We start from the raw sequence: 23745 nt of genomic DNA on the forward strand, positions 1-23745 counted from the left end.
CACACACACACCACCACCACCACCACCACACACACACACACACCACCACACACACACACACCACACACACCACCACCACCACCACCACCACACACACACACACCACACACACCCACACACACACTCCACACACACACACACACACCACACACACACACACACACACACCACCACACACACACCACCACCAACACACACACACACACACACACACACAATTCCAGACAACCTACCGATTATCTTTAAATACTACAGAGTTGGTAAATGTAAACTACCGCCTGGTAATAGAAAGCAATCATATGTTTGAAAATAAAGGTATAGAATCCTACCTATTTGAAAATTGGTAAAAGAGAATATTGAAGAGAGCTTCGTCATGATTCAACTTCGCACTGATTCTATCACCAACAGGGAAGAGCATCACACAGGTGCAGCAGGGGTTACCATTACCAGTTATTTCTTGTCACTGAGCTTTCCTAAGAGAGAAAGAGCAGAAAATTGGAGGTTCTGAACATGGGCAAGTACCTGGACTTCAGATGTCTAAGTTTCTGACGAAGAAAGCAAGGCATGTTTTTAAAATGAACTCTTAAGAAGTATTCAGACTATCATAAAAAATAAGTCAGCCTGGCCAGTTGGCTCAGTGGTTGAGCCTCAACCTATGAACCAGGAGGTCAGGGTTCGATTCCCAGTCAGGGCACATGCCCAAGTTGTAGGCTCGATCCCCAATGTGGGTGTGCAGGAGGCAGCCCATCAATGATTATCTCTCATCACTGATGTTTCTCTCTCTCTCTCCCTCTCTTATTAAAATCAGTAAAAATATATTGAATAAATAAATAAGTCAGTAACTCATCCTGAAGAGGTAGTAACACACAGAGCACTTTCGGGACACAGATGTCACTGGGCTTGAGGAATGCCATCCTCCTCTCTTACTTCCCGGTTTTTGGACACTGGCATGAAGTGCCCTGGCGGTTCATGGGTTTAGTGAGTGAGAGAATTACTCTGAAGTTCAGTATTGTGGTGATAATCTTCAAATTAATATTTCCCTTCAGATAAATTGCATTAGAAAAACACTAATATTATTGTCCATAAAGTGACATAGTGAAACCAGAATGCCAACTATAGCACGAAAACTCGCCCGGCAGATGTTCCGGAGACAGCCCACTCTCCGAGCTGCTTGCTCTGTGTTTAGCTATCAAAATAAGATGGTAATTTAAAATGATGAATAAATTCTTACTCGACTTCAGACAGGCGAAGAAGTAAATATTGTTTCCTCGTTTTTACAGAGCTAGTACTCTATCCTTGTTTTCCATGCAACTCCTGATTTAATAGGCAACCTGGGGTGAGGAGGTGTGTGTGGGGAGGTGGGGAGGTGGGGGGCAAGAGAGGAGGGTGTTGAGGTTACCGTTCAGTAATTGCTTCACTGCCCCAGCCATCTCTCTGACGTGTCTGCTGCCGTGTGACTGTGTAGGCCGGGATTTGTTACGGTCATTCAGGAACAGGTGTTTGAGAGGAGCCACTAAACATCCGTCAAAGCATTAAACAGCTGCACACGCGGGAACCCACCACAAGGGCCGCAAGTGCAAGTACAAGTGGGGCTGAGCTGGCCTCAGAGCACCCCTCCGTCCTACAGCCAGTGTGGCACCCCTTAGAGCAGGAGGCTCGGGGCGGGGAGTCCACAGCCACGTCCAAGACAGGAGGCGAAGGGCAGGCCTGTGTGAGACAGACGCTGCGTCACCATCGCCCACAGACGACACTGCCATGGAGCCCTCGAGTTGGTGGCACGCTTAGTGACAGGACCGGAGCCCTGAAGTTGGCCAGGTCTTGCCTGTTTTAAATGTCAATGGGCAGCTTCTTGTCAGAGCAATTGGCATCTATAGAAGATTCGAGGGTAACTAATGAGACTCCCAGGCCATCAGACGTCTCTCTGCAATTCCTTACACTAGCCTGGCTGCTCACCCGCCTGTGGTCCCTGGACGGTGAGGAGGGGTTATTTTCAGAATTGATGAACACTGTGATGCGTTCACATACAGGTGCCACGTCTGAGCTGCATCTTGGAGGAAACGCGCGAATTTGATGTCACCATTCTTGAAGCTATTCCCAGGGTTTCTACAGCCGTTATCCGGCTCTGTGCGTCTTCTTTATGGAGAAAACATGTAAATTAGCTGAGGTGCCACATTGTGGAGAGGGAGCCTGGGGATGGCAAGGTGTCAGAGAACTGCCATCGTGACGGATGGTCCCCCTGGCCATGTATTATGATAATAGATTGTTTTTTATTATATCACTGCATTTGGCTGTGATGACATTTAACTACCGAAGATTAAGGACGTGTCACCATGCCAGGGAGCTTTACGAATGGGCTGGTGCATTTTGGTCACACTTAAAATTAGCAAGACAGAGGGGGAATAAACACTTCTGGGAGACCTGAGTCGCTCCACTGAACAATGCGCCCTTTTTTCTCTTTGGGGATTTCCTTTCATTGTCGAACCAATAAGTGTGTACTGTTGACTTCTTACGATCTAGCTCTAGGCTGAGCCCATGTAGAACTCTTTTTTTAAAATATATTTTATTGATTTTTTACAGAGAGGAAGGGAGAGAGAGAGAGTTAGATACATCGATGAGAGAGAAACATCGATCAGCTGCCTCCTGCACACTCCCTACTGGGGATGTGCCTGCAACCAAGGTACATGCCCTTGACCGGAATCAAACCTGGGACCTTTCAGTCCGCAGGCTGACGCTCTATCCACTGAGCCAAACCGGTTTCGGCTCATGTAGAACTTTTGACCATAAACATGACCCTGCCATTAAAGATCTGATAGTCAAGTTGATGTAAGAAACCATGAAAGAATACGGAAGAAAACATCCTACTTCCCATCTCTGTGCTACAGGAACTACTAGTAAGTGGTGTTTACAGAAAAGAGAAGCAGATGAGTAGCGATTCTATGACAGTTGGATAGTCAATGAGTGGATGAATGAATTTCATTAAGAAAAAAAAGGAAGAAGGGGAACTCGGATGGGGAGAACATGCATAGAAGAAAAGAATGTGGTTACGCAGGGAGCAGGCGAGACCCTTTCTTAAGCATGAAGGTTGCCATGCCGAGGCCTTGTGCCTGCTGACTTACGTGCCTTTTCTCTCGCGAACCTGGCAGTCAAGGAGAATTCTCATCCCCATTTTGCAAAGAAGGAAACAAAAACTTAAGGCAGCGTCTCTGAAGTCACAGAGCGTGGAAGCAGAATCAGCTGGACTTGCCCACCTGAGCTGTGCCTGCGGCCTGAGAGGAGCCCGGGCACCGAGCGGGTGCGTGCAGGCTGCAGGCTCGGCCCGGGTGCCGGCTGTGGGAGCACAGGGGGCCCCCTCCCAGATGCTGCCCGTGGGGAGAATGCCCGGGGTTATCTGCATGTGGGGAGGGGCAGGGGTTGTCAAAGGACACCGAAGGGTTTACCCTGGGAGTGATTCTGGAGACTCGCTGGGAAGGAGAGGGCCGTTCCTCCTCCCAGGGCACACACTCTTCGGGGTTAGTGACCCGGGAGCCTCCGGAGCAGGAGTCCTGGCCGCTCGCAGGCCCGCATCCGCCCTCCTCTCCTTGGGGAGGAAAGAAGAAAAGCCTGGCGTGGTTGGTCCCTCGACTGCCGCCCCAGTTTGGCTATTAAAGGAACTGGGTCAAGCAGGAGGAAGAAGGATGAGTGAGGGTGGGGAGCAGCGCTTTACCTGAGCCTAGAAGGATTTAAAGCAAGGAAAGGAGGTTCGGAAAGGCTGTGCTGGAGGCCCGGGAGCCGGAGTTCTGTCTCGCTACTGTAAATTCAGTGACAAATTGGAGCAATTAGCTAATCCAATCCCCGAGTGTCTCTTCTGTCTCCATTTCTGTGTGTGTGTGTGTGTGTGTGTGTGTGTGTGTGTGTGTGTGTGTGATCTAGTATGGTAATGGCTTCGGGGATACACATAGAAGTTAGAGCCAGGTCCCACCCTCAGAGCGCTCACTGAGGACTGAGACCACATAGCCGCAGTGGACCCTACGGCCAAGGGGAACGTGATGGACAGCCCACACCCGGGCGAAGTGCTCCCCAGTCCAGGAGAGAAAGACTGACTCCAGGGAAGCAGGGCAGGGCAGGGGGAGGCTTCGCACACCAGGTGTTTTGGGGGTGGCATTTAACGCGTGGGAGAGGCTTGGGGCATTCAGAGATGGCAGAGGGAAGAAGGCTCGTTTGGGACAAAAGGAATCGCGTGAGTGAAAAGACTGAAGGGTGGGACAGCATCAGGTATGAGTAAGCAACCAACGGAGTGCTTGGGTTGGCCTGGAGAGCAGAGGCACGTGAATGTCTCCGAAAGGAGCAGGGTCGTTGGTTCGATTTTGAGCTCTATTCCGCGAATCCGTTGTTTTATTCACAGCAGCTGATGCTGACACCATCAGTAATGCCTAAGAGCCCGCTTGCTCTGACCCAGTTGTCACTCCCTGCTCTGCCAATCGGGTGGGACGAGACCCCCCTCCCTCTGCAAATTCTGCAGCCAGAGGTGGCCTGGAAAAATGCAGGAACTCCCCAGAAAAAAATCCATGAACTGTATTTTTCTGTGGCTGGTGGACAGACGGGGCTATGGGCCCGTCAGCAGTGTTAGTAAAAGTGTGAGCCTCCCCTCCCCTCCTCTACCCCTGCAATCTGCCTTTGCACAGTCAGTCCCTTCTTACCTGCGCGCACAGCCCCTGAGGATGTGCTGGGAAAAGCCTGACTTGCTTTGAGCTCGTAGTTTCTGGAAGTGATGGAAGGCGCTGGAGGCCGACACCAGTATTGCCCCCCAGAGCCTCTACCAGGAACCCGTGTTCTCGGTGTTGAGCTGCAGACAGAAAACCCCAACACTCAGACCGGGGTCCCTAGTGAATAGGGGAGCTGCGGGGGTAGCAGCCACGCAGGAAAAAGTCTGTCCTTTCTGCATTCATGTCTGGCTGCAGGTGAGGAGCAGGAACTGATTACACAGAGTATCGCCTCCCTCCCAGAATTTACTTCCTTATAAATAACTTCATTTGGGGTTTAGTAAGCAAGCTATTTTTCCTTTTGCATTTGAACATACAGCTGAAATGTATACAACATAGAAAGATAACGAAGGATTAAAAATATGGTTTTATTAATAAAGGTATTAACAGAAGATGTCAACAGACATCGAACAGGCATGTGGGTCTCTCGGGAATGCTAGAAAGAACTTCCTCAGAAATGTCACGTTTCATTACCGCACATACTGAACGGTGGGATCGCAACAAGTATGCTTTTCTCTGTTAAACAGAGAGGTCTCTGATAGAACCCGTGGCCTCCCGCGTGGCGCCCGGTACAGCGGGTCAGCTTCCTGTCCATTTCTCCTTCCGTTCCGCTCTGGTCGCATGCTGGAGTGAACACAGACCCGGTGCATTTCGCCGGTTTGGCGCTGTGCCTGGGGTCGATGAGGCACACAGGCTGGATGGCTGTCTCTGAACGCCAGCCCCTCGGGTCAAGTCTGCGGCTGCAGCACAACCCTCGGGCGGCTTTCCGCTCTGCGGGCCGGGCTCAGGGCTGCGCAGGTGGAACCCACACTGCGGGGTCCGTGTGTACTCCCAAGATTTCTCTCCGGGATCTGGACAGTGTCCTCCCGCCCCCTGACAGCCTCCCCGCCTGACACTTACCTTCCGTGGACTCCTAGGCTCTTTTCTCTCCAAGTATGGCATATGCTGTCCTAGAGCCACTGGCGCGGCATTAAAGGTTTTGCAAAGTTAGAAAATAAATGGCTGGATTAGAGTATAGTTTCTCCCAATGAGCAAACGGGCAAAGGCCTTCTCCCTGATGCATTGGTTGGATGTTTTTCCCCTGGAGTTCCTGCCCAGAGCAGGTTATAAATATTTCTCCGTGAGCCTCCACATGGAGAGTTTTGCTTTATGTATAGTGTGGAACTTTGTTTAATGTCAAGAAGATGCATATTTCAGTTCTTTTCGTCCAGAGTCCCATCTAGCAAATGATGCCTAATTTTTATTATACACGTCACATTAAAAGAGAAAATTGACTTCTAATATATTTTTCTGCCATGTGTAACAGCTGGATTACAAATGGCTGCACTGTGTGCTAATGAAGTAAAAATATTTCAAGGCAAGTGTCTTTGAGGTTTTATACAGGCCAAACGCAAATGGGAGCTCTATTCCACAAGGGAGAAAAGAACTGTGAACTTAAGGCTGCCTGATCCTTGGTAGGAGATTTGTCTAATTCTCTATTAGCTTGGCACCTACCATAATGCGGACAGCCCATAAAGTTTTATCATTACTATGAATATTTTTTATAACCCAAACTTATAACCCATGAACACCACCTCATCTCTCAGCTAATGTTACCAAGGCGATACATACTACAGAGCATGTACTCCTAAAAAGATAACAATTGCAATAGGAATATTTCATGGGCAACTAGATTGAAGCAATTTCCATAATCAGTGATTTGAAATAAGTCTATATAAACTTTGTAGATTAAACCTAATCAGAAGGCTACTGAAAGAAACCAGGATAAACTATAGGATAATTAGAGTTACATTTATTCATGTGTGATTTTGAAAGAAAGAAAAACTTTAAATATACTTTTACACAGCTTTCATGGTCACCGACATTGCCTAACAATTACAAAGGCAAAAAAAAAAAATACCCAACAAATCACTGAATGGCCCAAAAGCTTAAATGGTCTTAGTTGTAGAGGGTTGTCAATGAATTCTAGAACCAGTTGCTCGTTAAATAATTCCTTTTATTTTCTGATATCACTGATGATTTAAATTGGCCAGGGATGCAGGTTTAACCAAAATAACAGCTTTCATTTGTCATATATTAGCACCTTTAGGGTTCATTGTCCTAAGGGAACTGGCACACACACATGAAACAACCTACTAGAGATCACAACAACCGTTTTAAGCATGTCTGAGTCAATGTGGGAAGTGGATCCTGTCCGTGGGAATAAGTCCATCGAAACGCGGGGCTGCCCGGAGTGCCCACTGCGTGGTGGGCGAGTGCTGCGAGGTGGCAGTGAGGGTCCTCTCCGCAGAGCTCTGTGATCGGATGTGGACACTCGCACACCAGGTGGTTTCATCCGGCTTTCTGTACGGACTCCTGAACTCCCTCCTTGTTTCTCTTTCTCCCTCTATGAGTTCAGCTTCTCTCCATCCCCATAGCTATGGCTTTCCCCTTCACATTCCTCTTTATATGCTCACTATACGTCTATCAGCTGCTGGAGATTGTCCAGTTGAGATGGAGCCGGATGGACTTGTTTAGGTCTGTGGCCTCTCAGTCTACCTCTTCCTCCGGCTTTGAGACAGGATTGCGGCCCTCCGTTTCTCCCAGCAAAGCCTTTCAGCTTGGTCAGTTTCATGTAAAGAACCCACGTGAGTGACACCTGACTTCCTGGTGCTGCTTTGTGTGCAGAAAATCCTGGGGTGCCTAAGCAGAGCGGAGCCCCGAAGGCTTGTTCACCTCGTGTTGGCCTCGCTGAGTTGGTTTCCAGCGATGTGCTCTCCCCCTAAGCTCTCCATCTCCATTTATTGAGGAACCAGGAGCTCAAGTAACTTATCCAGCGTCACACCTGAGTGGCTCACCGGAATGCAGCCCCCAGACTGCCATGGCTCCCAAATCCTTTATGATGAGCATTATACCTCGCCATCCTCCAGGTCTCCGCATTAACATCATGTAAATTTATTCTCCAGCATGATTCATTAAAATGAAAACGGGCCATTTTCTCGGATTCTCCAAGCACTTCAGAGGGAGCCTCACAGCCTGAATACAGATTTCATTTCTGAGAAGGAGACAAGAAACGCCGTTAAATCTCGCCTTGTATTGGAAGCTGGTTCATCTTAAAAGGGCTTTTATTCCAGTTTTCAGTTTAAAATATTTAAAGGAAAACCAAGCAGCATTATGGTTAAGAATAGCTACCATTGCATTTTTTAGCAGTAGGTTGAGCAGGGAAACGAAAAAGGGCCTGCAATTCAGTGGCAGTGCCTAATGAATCCCCTCCAGAGGGAAGGTCATGTAAAACTACATTAAAAAAAATCCACCTGTTAGGACACCCACTCCCACATTCCTCTCTGTCATCTTCAACACAAAGCATCAGTGCCCTTGCTGGGTAAGCTCCCACTTTCTGTTTAAATAGAGAATTTAAATAATAGTAACCACATGCATAGGTCCCAGTGCAACGTAATAGCACAAGAAATTAAAACTCAGCATCTAAGTGTGTTTACGATTACAGTCAGGAGGTAGAACGGTGAGAATAAAAAGAGAAATTATAAAATGTGACTGTCCTTTTCTTATCGAGAAAAGGGCCTTCTCTGGATCTCTCTGTCTTTCTGTCTTTCTGTCTTTCTGTTGTTGTTATTGTTGTTGTTCTTTTTCCTCCTCTTCCTTCCCTCCTTCTTCTCCTCTTTTTACTATAAAGAGCATTCGCTTTTCTTTCACACATATGCCGAGGTTAACGCTTATTCTCAGCACAATTATTTTTTAAGCTCCCACTATGTGCAAAGCATCCAGATCGCCCCTATTCGGGAAGTAAACGTCATCTCCTCTCTCAAGGAGGTTGAAACCTGGTTGTGAAACAAGCATACCTGTAAAGGTACAAGCACACATCTGTGCTGCAAGGAAGGGAAGGTGTCATCGCACAGGAAATGATGTAGGTGTGTAGATGAGAATAAATAATGAGACAACAAAAAAAGGAACCTTCCCGCCAAGCGCGGAGCCCAGGAGACAGTGAGGGACCAGAGAAGAGGCTAACGTTGGGATCCCAATGGCCCTGTTTGCAGATCTCGTCTTTTCCACTATGAGCTGTGTACCTGTAAGCAGACTTGTCTGATTCCGCATATCTGAGGAAGCATTATAATACCTTCTCCAGGGAGTTATTTTAAGTGCTAAATTAAGCAGTGGATGTACTGCCTGCTCCAGGGTTTACCTCCAGATGGGCACAATTCGGTGACACAGTGGTTCTAGTGATGGCAGAATTAAGAGCAGTTTTGGAACTCCTGGGACCAGGGCCTGGCATAGAAAGGGCCCTGAACGAAACTTACTTCCCTTGTCTAGGTCCTCCCATTGCGGGCAACCATCTAATTCTCTCATTGCTTGAGTTGAACCCAGAGTCAAAATAGATCTTAGAAGTTTAGAAATGGAAATGGAAATTTCAGAGAAGTGAATAAAGAGTGAACAGGGTCTTCAAGGTGAAAATACAATTAGGGCATCCAAGAAACAATAAGAACACTGGACATTTTTTGTGGGGATGGATCGTGGTGATGGTGATGGTGTGGAGGACTGTGATGTGCATTTTGAGAGCCGAGGAGCTGTCTAAATCCATGTGGTAACCACTGCGTAGCGGGTTTATCCTACTACCTTTGAATTTGAAACAACTTTTCTCCTAAAACTGACTAAAAAACTTGCTAGCGTTGACATGTTCCCAAATGCTAGAAACACAACTGATAAAATAACAGTGTTCTGTGTAGCCTTTTGACATCTTTTACTGTCTTCTATTTTTATTTAATTGAAAATATACTTTACAGATACAAATGAAACATGTTACTCAATGTGGTAAAAGTTGTTTTTCAGGGAGTAACAGTTTGGGGAAAAGCACCAAAATATAAAGACCAGATGGAGAGAAAAGGATCTAATTCTGACTACGAAGGAAGGTCCTTTGTCCATAGAATCCTAGCAAATAGGCAAAACGCTTCTAATAAATATGTATTGCAGAGTAAAGGTAATGGGCAAACAGACGTACAGAAGGAAGTTTATCCTCACACGTGGTACAAGGAACACAAATGCAACAACTTTATGAGAAATGTGACATAAAGTTTAAAAAATGCTGAAGAGTAACATGTCACCAGCGTTTCAGTGACGTTACTAAGTTCTTTTGCTTTTAGTAGCATTGATATCTGGGCAATTACTTTAGGTCAGTGGTCGGCAAACTCATTAGTCAACAGAGCCGAATATCAACAGGACAACGATTGAAATTTCTTTTGAGAGCCACATTTTTTAAACTTAAACTTCTTCTAACGCCACTTCTTCAAAATAGCCTCGCCCAGGCCGTGGTATTTTGCGGAAGAGCCACACTCAAGGGGCCAAAGAGCCGCATGTGGCTCGCGAGCCGCAGTTTGCCGACCATGGCTTTAGAACATCACAGGAGGAAGCCAGCGTGGGTCATGTGGAGCGTGCCAGCTCGGTCTGACTGTCGTGGCTGTTGGAGCACTGTGCTCCAAGAACGCTACAGCACATGGAGTTTTACCAGGAAAGGGTACCCGACTTGAGTCGAAGTGCCTGCTATGGGTAAGGGCAGAGCAGGAAGAAGTAAATACTGTAAAAATTTTAAATTCTTCGATTAAAAAAACTTCACTCTTGACCAGGTTTGAGTGCAAGAGAACAAGACGATGTATTCACGAATGTGTTCATCATGAAATTAACGATAATGTGCCCTCGAAGTCAGTTCCAAAACAAGTAAAAATAGGTAATACCCTATGGCAGCTCCTCATTGCCTTTTATCCACTAACAGACCACGGAGAAGGCTTTCGTACATCCTCTGTTATATTTTCTCCATATAGTTTTGGTTCCCTGATGCTTTTGAAAGGAAAACCTGATATTTATCACAGTTAATTCAGTGGAAATTAAATTTCAGGTAGATGTGTTGAATAGATTGGCAGGCCGTCAGGATGATTGTTTTATCTTTCTTACATTAGAATTAAATGACTAGAAGGAATGACTTCCACCCGGTACCTCTCTACAGTGAAATTTACGAATTAAACAAAACCTCGAACTACTTAAGAGGGAAACATATCTCCATGCCCTACCTTTTCAGCCTTAGTATCAAAGTAGACAAGGTTCTGTGCAAAGAAGAATGTAGAGAGAGCTTCAAGACCACGTTATGAAGCATGCTGCATTTTCTTCAGATTTGTGACAAAGCAATAAGCTGTGCACCAAGATGCTGCTAGAAAAACCAAGAGTATCTCTTTTCTTTTAGGTTACTTAGGTATGTTTTGTAAAAGCCCTAGTATTGCATCTATGTAGCACAAGAAGTTTTTTGTTTTTTTTTTTCATTTTTCACTATCTCTCATAAAAAAAATTCTGTTGTTACAGCATTCATATACCATTGTTCTGAATATCATCTCAATGAATGCTAATTTTAAAAAATACTTTATTTAGGTAGCACAAAAGTTATAAAAGGTAGTCATTATTTTAAGAGTTGCTTGTCAATATCACACCTATTTGATTAAATATTTTGCAAAGCATTATGTGTAATGAGAAGCAAATGAGAACTGGGGCTTATATAACAGTGAGCACATGTTTTGAGTTCTGCAAAGAGATTATTTTATACTAGTGGCCTGGTGCACAAATTCATGCACATTGAGAGGGAATTAATTAGAAGAAATATTTAATATCGGTATTCAACCTTTCTCTATAATGGAAATTTCAGAGATGAAAGAAAAATAGTAAAATGTATATGAAAATAATATATAAATTTATTAATAAACAATAACAACATGATATAACAACAACAAAGATAAGATATAAAAACAACATAAACATGATATAAAAACAAGAAAAACATGATATAAAAACAACATTGATACAATGACTGATAAATTGATTAAACTTATTCTAATATCTCCCTGTATACCACATTAAGAGTGAAAACACTTTCAGAGTGCTTGACTAATTTCCCGTGTGATGAAGTATTTACAACTTTAACGTCACATGCTCTTCAAACTTGAGAGAAAGCAACCTATAACTGACCATGTCTGAAAACAGGTTCAGGCAGGAATATTCCTACTCTGTCTAGAGTTTGTCCTTGTGATTTATTCATTGTCATTGCAAATGCTGGCATCACGGGAAACTGTCTTCGAATTAATTTAAATGGGAGGCCAGTGTCAGATGGGGACAAATCAATTCTTAGAATCAGACAACCTCTCCTTCAGATCCTGTTAATACTTCAGCTTCGATTATGTTAGGTCGCAATCTTTTGATAATAAATCTAGTACCATTAAAAAGACCCCATTTACTATTAAGATTTCTCAGTAGCATGATGATTGCACCTACTTTCAATTTTAATTTATGACATGGCATTCCCGAAGGTGTAATACTACTAAGAAATTCGATGGGAAATTTTTCCTTTTTGGCATCATCCATTGAATCAATGGAATCACTCAAATAGGTGTGAAAATCTCCATTGAGGATATCCAAAATTTCTTAATTTAATTTATGAACATGCTCATTTTTAGGACAAAGAATTGCATGTTTAGATATATTTTTAATATCATCTATAGATTTACTATTTCCAAAGGTAGCTTCAATAATAGATCCATTACAAATAATTTCATGGGGGATTTCAATAATATCAATTCCTAAATGAAAACTGCTATCAAGTTTGCCATCTCCAAGTTTTACTAACCATTCACTATAAGCAGAATCCTCTGATCTCATATTTGTTTTAAGAGACAACTTTCTGAAACATCCCCAAACACTACAGTACTTTAAACTCGTTGGTACTATGGCTGATCACATGGCATGCGGCACAATACTGAGACATTGTCGAAAATCCCCTCCAAGAAGAACTTTCCCACCAAATGCAACATTCAAATTCATAATTTCTCTTAGTAATCTGTCTATGGCGTTTATAGCATGACTGGATGCCACGGTGCATTCATCAGTAATGAGAAGTTGGGCCTTTTTAATAGATTTAGCAACTTCACTCTTTATATAAGTCTAGAAATTGAAGTTTCATTTAATGGAATTGGTAATTTATATTGGGAATGAAAGGTTCCTCCACCAAGAAGTAAATTTGCAGCAATTCTTATAAATGCTGTAGGTAAAACAGTACCACCATGACCTCTAATATAATGTATTAAAACTTTATAAAGATATGTTTTCCACTACCACCTGGACCGTCCAAGAAAAAGCATTTGGGGTGTACAGTTTGATCTTCGATGGCGGAAGTTATAGTCTGAAAGGCTGCCAACTGTTCATCGTTCAGAGAACTTATCAAAACCTCTGCCTGTTGTCACTCGTATGATTCATCACATGTAGTTGTATTCGTTAATAAAGGATAGTCTGGAAGTTTGAAATGCGAACATTTCATTCCATGCAATGTGAATACTTCTTGAATTTCATTAAGGGCATGCATTTCATAGTTCACACAGGCACCTTCTCTTCGGTGTAATTTCCAACAAAAATCTTCAATAAAATGAGATTTATTCTCATCCCATAATTTGTCTGCATCAGAAGGACATCCAAACACGCATATATATGCAAAAGGTTGCCATAGTTGTTTGGGTATGTTAAGGATAGTGTCGTCAATTAAAAGTCCTCTATGTTTAGCAGTTTCACGAAATGTGTCATAAATTACACCTCCTACAGTTCACAGATCAGCAAAACTTAATTGCACCTTTTACATGCAGAAGCAAAAGTTAGGGTAATATCGTTCTGGTTCTCTAAAGCTCACAGTGAACAGTCCACCTAATACTTATTCCCATCCTTTTGTCGTTTTCTCCATGGAGAATTATTAAACACATAATGTTGTGGAATCTCCCAATAATAATAATTACGTGCATCAGAACTTTCTCTATTCAATAAAAACCAAGCCGTCAAAGTCGAGTTATACCTTTTAGCCCTGTCTATAACTTCAGCAAAATTATTGGAATAAATCACAAGGACAAACTCAAAAAATTAATTCTGATCATTTGGCAAATGAACAGCGAATCTTGTGATTGCATGAGATTGGTCATGCATTCCCATTGCAAAAAGTCTCCAAACAGCCTCAGGAGCGCTCACATACCTGGAGTCAATGAAGTCCTGTACTTCATCATGATTGATAATATTTTTTTTCAGAAATTTGAATATTTGCACTATTGTGCCCTTTATAGACGTATTTAAAAAATATTTAACACTCTTAATCGATGCGCAAACTTCAGCATTTATATGACAATCATATTTAAGGCACAAATCTTACATAATAAAAGGCTAATATGCAAATCAACCGAATGACAGAATGATGCGCACTGACCACCAGGGGGCAGATGCTCAACGCAGGAGCTGCCCCCTGGTGGTCAGTGTGCCCACAGGGGAGCGCTGCTCAGCCAGAAGCCCTGAGCCAGGCTCATGGCTGGTGAGTGCAGTGGCAGTGGCGGGAGTCTCTCCCGCCTCCTTAGCTACTGACGGCTTAGGCCCTAACCCGTCAGTTGGACATCCCCTGAGGGCTCCTGGACTATGAGAGGGTGCAGGCTGGGCTGAGAGACCTCCTCTCCCCCTGAGTGCACAAATTTTGTGCACCGGGCCTCTAGTATGGGTTATAAGGGACAACGGCCGATTCTGCTAGGAATGGGGCTCCCTCCTCCCTGCTGTCAGGGTTCGGGGTGTGGGTGAAGAGGATTCGGGGATGTCAGGGCATGGACAGCAAGCTGACCAATGGCCGTTTCCACGAGGAATGGGGCTCCTGCCTCCCTGCTGTCAGGGACCGGGGTGTGGGTATCTGGCTCCCTCCTCCCTCCTGTCAGGGTCAGGGATGCGGGTGAATGGGATTCAGGGCTGTCAGGGCACTAGCAGCAAGCTGATCAAGGCCGATTCCAAGAGGAATGGGGTGCCTTCCTCCCTGCTGTCAGGGTCTGGGGTGTGGGTATCTGGCTCCCTCCTCCCTGCTGTCAGGGTCTGGGGTGCAGGCGAACGGGATTTGGGGCTGTCAGGGCGCCAACAGCAAGTTCTGGGTCAGAGCTCATCAGAGCTACCAGCTGGTGGTCTGGTCGTTGGTCATTCTGGTCGTTATGCCGTAACCTTCACTGGGCTTTTATTATATAGGATAGTTGAAATATTTATTGCTGTCAAAAGAAATTATAGAGCAGCAAAAATGGCCATTTAAATTGCTGTGTATAAAATCTGTGCTGTGGCTGTGTATCTGGAAATACCAAATTCACTTACTTTCTCTACCTCAATACAAGGCTCACAAAAGTGTCTGAGACATGTGTGCTGCATGCGTTTCTTAGTGACTGACTATAGACAGCCTATATGACGTTAAATGGTTTTGTCATAATCTGGTCAAATTGATGTGAGTTAATATACCCTATGTTTATAATACACTAGAGGCCCGGTGCATGAATTCGTGCATGGGTGGGGTCCCCAGGGGGATGGAGGGTGGGGGAGCCAGGACATGATCAGCTCTCCAGGCTGGCAGTGGGACACTCTTGCCTGCCTGGGATCCATATCCGTCCTGTTGATATTCACGCCGGTTGTCGGGAGCTTCCTTGTGGAGCGTCTAGGGAGGGGAAGCGGCCGCGGTGCCCGAGGCCGACTCCCAGGAGGCTGGCAGTGCTGTCGGGATCGTGCCGGCAGCTGGTCCATCGGTGCCTGGCCCATTCTCCAGAGATTGTACCTGCAGGACGACTGAGGGAGGGAGTGGCTGCCACCAGGCTGGTGGGCCGCCAGGACGGGTCTTTCAGCTGAGTGGTGCTCCTGCTGTGGGGGCGCACTGACCACCAGGGGGCAGCTCCTGCGTTGAGCATCTGCCCCCTGGTGGCCAGTGCACATCATAGTGACTGGTCATTCCCGTCGTCTGGTCATAACAGTTGCTTAGGCTTTTATATATATATATATATAGAAGATTACTCCATAGCATATGCAATCATTGTTCAACCATTTGTAAAATTATCTTTCCTCCCCCAACCTCGGCTCTGTCACTATCATCATCATCATGCTTTTGTGCAAGGCAGGGGACAGTTCTAAAAATACTGTTGAGATGCCTTGGGTTAAGGGAAGTTAATCAAGTAGACTTTCTATTTACATTGGTATCTCATGTTTATGTATCTTCCTATCTTCCTAAGCAGTATTTTTGCAACATGATATGCAAGTACCCGGCAGTCCAAATGCTTTAGGTCTTTAGAAGCTAGTAAACCAATGAGGAATTTATTTTTTAAAAAAACTGCTCAAGGCTTAGATGAAGAAATGACTGAGTCATATAACATTGGGAGAGGAGAGAGAAATCATTTTAACCTTTTATTTATTTGTATGCATATTACCGAGGGTCTGTTGCCATAACAGCGAAGCAAAAATAATACAGTGGCTCAGAAGATGGGTTCATTTTGCTCTCACCTTGCAGTCCAGGCATGCGGGGCCCCTGAACAGCTTCGCTCCACGTGACCATTCAGAGGCCCAGGCTTTTGGGTGTGTTGACCTACAATTCCCTAAAAACAGGGGTCAGCAAGCCTTTTCCGTAAATGGCGAGATGGTAAATATTTTAGACTTGATGGGCCATCTATGGTTTTCATCACCTACTCTGCCTCTTTTCATTCTTTTCACAGTGCTTTACAAAGAGGAAATCCATTCTTAGCTTACAGACCATACAAAATAGGCCGCAGGCCAGCCTGTGCCTGTGAGCTGTGGTTGGCTAACCCCCTTCTCTAAGGGGATTTCCTGCATCTTAGAAGCTTAGTCAAGGCCACATCAATGTGCAGATTTTGGGAACAAGAAAACAGTGGAAGTAGAAGGCGAGCAATTTCCTCTTCAGGAAGCGCGGCACGGTTATCCACATCACGCACGGTCTATCCCACTGCCAAGCACTTAACGGCAAGGCCATGCCAGGGCCCACGACGGGCTGGCACATGAAGTCTCAGTAGATTCCCACGTAGCCCGCTAAAACCCTGTTCCTGTGTGTGTCGGATCGGTCCTCTGGGAAGAAGACACTGAGACAAATGTAGCGGGCAAACGCTTTGTGTATTGGGAGAGGGAAAGAGAAAATGTAGGGGAAGCAGACTGGGGCTGACCGCACCCTCAGCTTGGAACCTGTGGAAGGAAGAGGATGGGAAGCAGAACTGGGTGGAGCACACCTCAAGCCAAGATGTAAATCTGGCCGAAAATAAGTAGGTCAAACCTCTCTGCCTCCCCAGAGAAAATATTGCCCATGAGGGGAGTCTCCTAAGTGGGGCCAGAACCGCTGGGCCCTCGGGTCCCACTGCGCTCACTCCTTGGCGGTGGCTGCACAACAAGGAAGTGGCCTGGGCTTGGCAACTGCAGTCAACCTTGAAGCCGCTCCCAGCTGGAGGCTCCCAGCTCACCACATGTTTGGCAGCTAAATAGCAAGTTCTTCCTTAAAATGAGGTGTGGGGAGGGTACCGCAGTAGCTGCCGTATTATGCAGTGAAGGGAGAAAGGATTTAAGGAACACTAGTAGCTGACACAGTGTATAGATCTATATCTAGATCTCGCTCTCCGTGCCCACACACATCTCATTAGTAGGAACAGAATACCAGGAGTGCTGAGTCAGCAACTGGATGGATCTCGCTAAACCTGCCAAGAGGAGGACAGTGTCACCGCAGGTAGGGCCATGCCTACGCTGAGTTTAACCAACATTTATAGATGTTTTTCCTCTTTTTCAGACCAGAATTCATATATTTGGTTATAGGGTCTGCTTTGTTGTCAGATTTATGATTTACTTTTTTTATTTATAAGCTGACACTACATGGAATATGAAGTGAGATTCTACTGGAAAAAAAATGAGAAAGGTCTAATGAGGTCCCCATACAAGTCACCACAAGCAATCAGGTCTCTGGATATAGAGCCATAGCAAGGCTAATTGTCCTGATTCACATCAAAGGCACCTCTGCAGTGTATGTCTCGCCCCCTGGTAAAAACACTGACTCTCCATTACTATACAGATCTGATAAGTGAAAGTAATTCAGATGAAAGGGAACAGAAAAGATGGAGTTAAATCTAAATATTTTTATCTAGATCCAGTAAATGAATTTAGTGAAGAAATAGCGCACATCCAGGAAGGTCAAGAATAATAATTTCTATCATTCATTGAAGGTCCTAATAAATGTCTTTCCATATGTTGCACCCACTCTTGGAACATCTGGAAATGGCTGTCGTTATCCCCATCGTGCAGATGATGGCACAAAGGGTTAGAGAGCGTCAGTCATTGTTCAGAGGCATCTGTATGACTCATAGACTTCCGCTGGCGTTAAACACATCCCCAGGATCCCAGCACCCATCATTTTTCTCTTTTTAATTGAATTCATTGGGGTGACATTGGCTGGTAGAATTATATAGGTGCCAAGTGCACAATTCTCTAACATATCATTTGTATATCTGTATGTTGACCCCAAGTCAAGTCTTCTTCCATCACCGTTTTCCCCTATACCCTCTTCTAAACAGCGCCCCCCGCCCCCCCAGTAATGGCCATGCTGTTGTCTGTATCTATGAGTTTTGTTGTTGTTGTTGTTGCTTAATCCCTTCACCTTTTTCATCCATTCCCACAACATCCCTCCTCTCTGACAGCTGTCAGTCTGTTCTCTATGAGTCTGTTTCTGTTTTGTTTGTTAGTTCATTTTGTTCATTAGATTCCACATCTGAGTGAAATCGTAGGGTGCTTGTCTTTCTCTGACTGGCTTATTTCACTTAGCATAATGCTCTCCAGGTCCATCCATGCTGTCACAAAGGGTAGGATTTCCAATAATGTCGTTGTTTCTCTAAAATTAACAATCCTTTGGAATAATCATTCATTTTCTCTTCGTAAGAGGGTTTTCCTTCAGTCATATTTGGAAATGATTGCTTTTCCCAGTGGACTTTAGTCTGGTACAAATTGAGCCGAGAGAATTTTGTGCAGAGCTGTTTAATGCAGACTCTCTACTTTTTGCTGCTGTTTATTTTTGGAGTTCATGAACTTGAGGCCAGATTTAGCTTAGTAAAAATATTTAAATCCTATTTTGAAATACATGTTTTATTAAACCTCTTTCTTATAAGAAGTCAGAAAGTTGTGCTTTTGTGTGCATGTCTGTAGTCAAACTCGAGAACAATAAGCCTAAATATTCATACCTTTCTGTATATTGTCACCCTTCATTATGTAATTGACATTCCTCATTCTTGCCCTAATTATTGCCTGATCTAATGATCAAGAAGTCGAAGGAAGACATCCTTGAAAGGTTAATAAGCCATCCAGAAAATTAGATTATCATGATCAAACCTTAATGATTATTATTTCTCATTATTTTAGATCACCTGAAAAGTTGGAGGGAGAAAAAGAATTGGCATCAGTGGGCAATTATACTTGTAGTTTTCCACAGTAGATTTTACAGATGATCAGCAGTTATAAATTCTCCTCATATCTAAAACCAGAATTTTTTTATAAATTATGCTATCGTTATTATAGTAATGAAAGCCGTGTATTTGATCATCATCATAATGGAGTACTTGAGGCATTTTCTCCTTTGCTAATTGACAGTTGGTCAGTTAAGAGGCGCTTTTCACGAAATCTTCCATAACCCTAAGGGTTTGAAATAGCTTCTAATAAATGCCTGAGCAGCTCCTCTAGATTCTTAAGTGCATTTGCTAAAACTCCCAACTGCTATTTTCCGCCTTCTGGTCAGCAAATGCCTTTGATCAGTCATCTGGCTGCCTTTCTTGCTTCTATCTATCCGTCTCAAGTCTTGTAACCCTACTCATCAGCACGATGACACATTACTATTTAGATATCATTTTCTGATGCCAGATTTCTCTGAGAAAGAAAATGAAATGCAAAGAGCAGTAAAGGGGTCAAATGGTAGCTCAGCTCGCCCTGTTGGGAGAATTGTAAGAGGTGGTGTGTGGTCAGAAGACTAAGCCTTGAGTTTGCTCCTCACTCTCACCCTAATGACACACCTGGGCACCTCTGGTCAGACTTGTTTGCTCAATGGCTGCTCCGTGCTCACCACGTGCCACCCCACCATTGGGGCTGGGACCCCAGAGCCCAGGTTCCACCATATCAACACCCAGTTTTGTAAAATTGCTTCCTTCAATTCCCCTCCCTCTCATCACTGCCTAAGGACATGCCTGTACTGGTGTAGGGGAGTGAATTGGACAAAATGAGTAGATAAACTTACTGATTTTTAAAAGAGAAAGTGTGCAGTCTTAAATTACTTAAAAAATGATTAAAAGTGTTCCCTCACAATAGCCTAATCTTCATGATGGCAGAGACTTTATTTAGCTCACAACTTGATCCCAATTACTACCAGATAGTTGGTACGCAGTAAATGCTGGTAAAGTGAATTAATATGCTAGAGAAATTGGTCCATGTCATTGAATTAATAACTTAATATCTAGTTTCATCTTGATTCCTTGGTGTCATTATGCTTGTAGATAAATAAACATTTAAAGAAAATATTTTTGTAGTGCTAACTCCCAAATATAGGAAATATGATTGATTAATGTAAAATCTCTCTCTCTTTCTTTCTCTCTCTCTTTCTCTCTCTCTCTCTCTCTCTCTCTCTCTCTCTCTCTATCTCTATCTCTATCTATATATATATATTTCCTAAGTGCCTTACTGTGAGCCAATTAATATGTGAGTACTAGGGCATAAAGCAGTTCTTACTCACAGAGAAACCATAGAGGTAATTCCTTTCATCTTCCCTGTCTTAACTTACGTACAGACTACCAAGTCAAAAGTGTAAAGAATAAAATGGCATCTTCAGCATCTCCTACAATATTTGAATTAACTTCGAAAAGTTAGCAATTGAAAATCTCCTTTTCACCAGCCGCGGGTAGCTTTCCCAATGTGTACTCCAGTGTTTAAAATAAATATTTTGCAATTAGGGTGAAATATGTTAGTGACAGCTGCAGAGTCTGAAGGCTTCTATTTACCCAGATTCTCATTTATCTCCCAAATATCCAGGTAATGGCAGATGCCAGCTTATCGCCGCTTCTAGACGTGAACACAGAATTAAGACTTTCTGTGCCTTTGTTTGGCTTTAATCTCCCTCCTTAAACTCCGGTAATGAGGGGCCTGTGGATGCCAGTGAGGAAGGTAATCCCTTGGGAGGAAACTTTTAGCCACAAAAAATTAGATCTGGCCCGATCCAAATAACACACTGCTCAAGCCTCCCAGGCTGACCTGGTGTAAACGCGCACGGCTAAGTGTGTATGTGCAGGGACCAGGCCCCCATGAAAAGACAACAGTTTTACCAGGATACACACTAAGCAGATTGTATATGTCGGTGCTGTACGCCAAGCACAATAATTACTCAGTGTATGAGGTAGTCACGCTAACCCACACCAGAAACATAATGGCAAGAGGCCGCCAGAGCCTTGGACGAGGACAAACAGGCTTCATCGCAAACGCATGTACCCTGTGGGGCCTAGTTTCGTGCATGGGCTCTGGTGAGCTTCAAGCCACAGCAATACCAATGCTCCTTATCAGGGTGTTTAGAGACTGAATTAGAAGGTAGCTGTGTGTGTGTGTGTGTGTGTGAGTGTGTGTGTGTGTGTGTGTGTGTGTATGTGAGTGTGTGTGTGTGTGTGTGTTTGTTTTGTTTTTAAGTACTTAAGGCCTTCTGTTTTGATATATATACATATGGTTAGCATGCCTGCCTCATACACAGATACACTGGGGATCTAGCTGCAACCCGGGCATGTGCCCTGACCAGGAATCAAACCATGACCTCCTGGTTCATAGGTCAATGCTCAACCACTGAGCCATGCCAGCTGGGCAAGAAGATAGCTATGTTTGAAGCACTTGAGATAGAGTAGGAATACAAGGTTTTGTAATTACGAATTTCTGTTGTGTTTAATTATTCATCAAGGTACATTATATGCCGAAATGGCACATGTAGTTACACCACACATGCATGTGTCATGGTAACATATTCTCTCCACCTCCTGGGAAGATGAAGATGGCGGTCACACGGGGTCCTATTTTCTATAGGTTGAAACACTCTAAACAGAAATGCTGAATTGGGAGATTGATTCCTAAGGACTGTCATGTGCTGGGTTTGAGCTGAACCTTTCTGGGGCAGCGCTGCCCAAGGGAACTTTCTGTGTGGGTGAGGATGCCCCATATCTGCCCTGTCCAATAGCGCAGTCACCAGCCACATGTTGCTTTTAATTTCTTGAAATGTAGCGAGTGCAGCTGAGAACCTGGGTTTGTAATTCCATTTCGTTTTAATGAATATGATGTTAAGCAGCTACGAGTGGCTGCTGGCTACCCTGGTAGACAATGCTTAGAGCATGTGCCTTCTAATATTTGAAAGACTTGTCTTTTATAGTAGAAATTTAAAAGATTGCTTTCAGTCAAATATTAAGCAAAAAGATATAAAATAAATGTTGATTCATCATCCTATCTAATAAATGAGTAATATGCAAATTGACCATCACTCCAACACACAAGATGGCTGCCCCCATGTGGTCAAAGATGGCTGCACCCATGTGGACACAAGATGGCCACCACAAGATTGCCAGCAGGGGAGGGCAGTTGGGAGGGACCAGGTCTGCAAGGGAGGGCAGCTGGGGGCGATCAAGCCTGCAGGGGAGGGCAATTAGGGGTGACCAGGCCGCCAGAGGAGGGAAGTTGGGGGTGACTGGGCCTGCAGGGGAGGGCAGATAGGGGCAAACAGGATGGCAGGGGAGCAGTTAGGCATCAATCAGGCTGGCAGAGGAGTGGTTAGGGGGTGATCAGGCTGGCAGGCAGAAGCAGTTAGGGACTATCAGGAAGGCAGGCAGGTGAGCAGTTGGGAGCCAGCAGTCCTGGATTGTGAGAGGGATGTCCAACTGCCCATTTAGACCAGATCCTACCTGTATTGGGCCTAAACGGGCAGTCAGACATACCTCGAGGGATCCCAGATTGGAGAGGGTGCAGGCTGGGCTGAGGGACACACACCCCCCGTGCACAAATTTCGTGCACCGGGCCTCTAGTCATTCAATAAACATTTACAGAATAAAGACAACCCCACCGCATTGGATTTTTTAAGTTGTAATATAATTGCCCCAAAAAATGTAGAGACAAAACTCATTCCCAGCATTCTCACTGCCGCCTTTTCCTCAGCAGCTCAGGGTTTGTGAAGTGTGGTTGTGAGTGTTAAACCCAATATAGTCTTTGCTTAGGTGAGTCCAACCTTCTCGGAACTGGTAGCAGAAACTTACGGCAGCTACTATTCAGGCTCAGACATGCCACCCCAAGCGACATGATAAGGTTCCCATGGCGACTGGAAGAAAGATTCGATGTCCAAAAGCAGAGAGGAGGGAACTACAGGGCCCCTCCTGGCGCCTGTCCACTCACTTCTCTGATGATGATCTCAGAGGACCTTTCAAACACCCAGCCATCAGAGTAATGTTGCCGGACGATAAGAAACCTTCAGCGATGCCTAAATCTTCTCTTACCACTGGGAGTTTTACCTGTTCTGAAATAAAGAACGTTTTTATATATGACTAGTAGCCCATGGCGCGATATCGCACGCAGTAGGCCAGGAACCGCAGCGTGCTGCCGGGAGCCACACTGCCTCCACAGGAGGTGGGCCCACCATCTCCTCTCTGAGCCTGCACTCAGCCACGGAGGCTGCAGGCCGGGCCCCCTGTCCCCCAGAGGCCCTCCGCGGCCTGGATGTCGCGTGGCAATGAAGCAAGCATCCCGCCCTGGTCACTCACACTGTCCGCTCTCAGCGGCAGCCCCCGCCCCCAGGACTGGGGGACTCCGGCGAGACTGAAGGGACTGGGTGCCGCCATCTTGTGGCTATGGGCACTGCCTTCTTTGTGACAGAGTGATGGTTCATTTGCATATTACCCTTTTATTAGATAGGATATTTCTATCTAGATAGTTACAGGAATATTCAGAAAAGATTCACAGACGTAAATCCAGTTCGTACTGACAAGGTCCTTCAAACCGCCCAATATTTACCAAGACTCTGTTCGATCACCCTTTATTTTTATTTTGTTTCTCAAAGGTTGAAGGAGTGGCTAAAATTATAGCTTGAGAAATCCATTCATCTTTTCATTAGCATTTGTTTTCTTGTACTTTGTCC

The 23745-nt window shown here is 44.7% G+C and overlaps 1 protein-coding gene across 1 annotated transcript in view; it reads left to right on the forward strand.

The window, feature by feature from the left end:
- The window catches only part of TMEFF2 (transmembrane protein with EGF like and two follistatin like domains 2), a 236887-nt gene that overhangs the window by 98280 nt on the left and 114862 nt on the right, over positions 1-23745 (forward strand). The window lies entirely within an intron of this gene.

This window comes from Eptesicus fuscus, chromosome 11 (genome assembly GCF_027574615.1).
Source record: "Eptesicus fuscus isolate TK198812 chromosome 11, DD_ASM_mEF_20220401, whole genome shotgun sequence".
Lineage (NCBI taxonomy): Eukaryota > Metazoa > Chordata > Mammalia > Chiroptera > Vespertilionidae > Eptesicus > Eptesicus fuscus.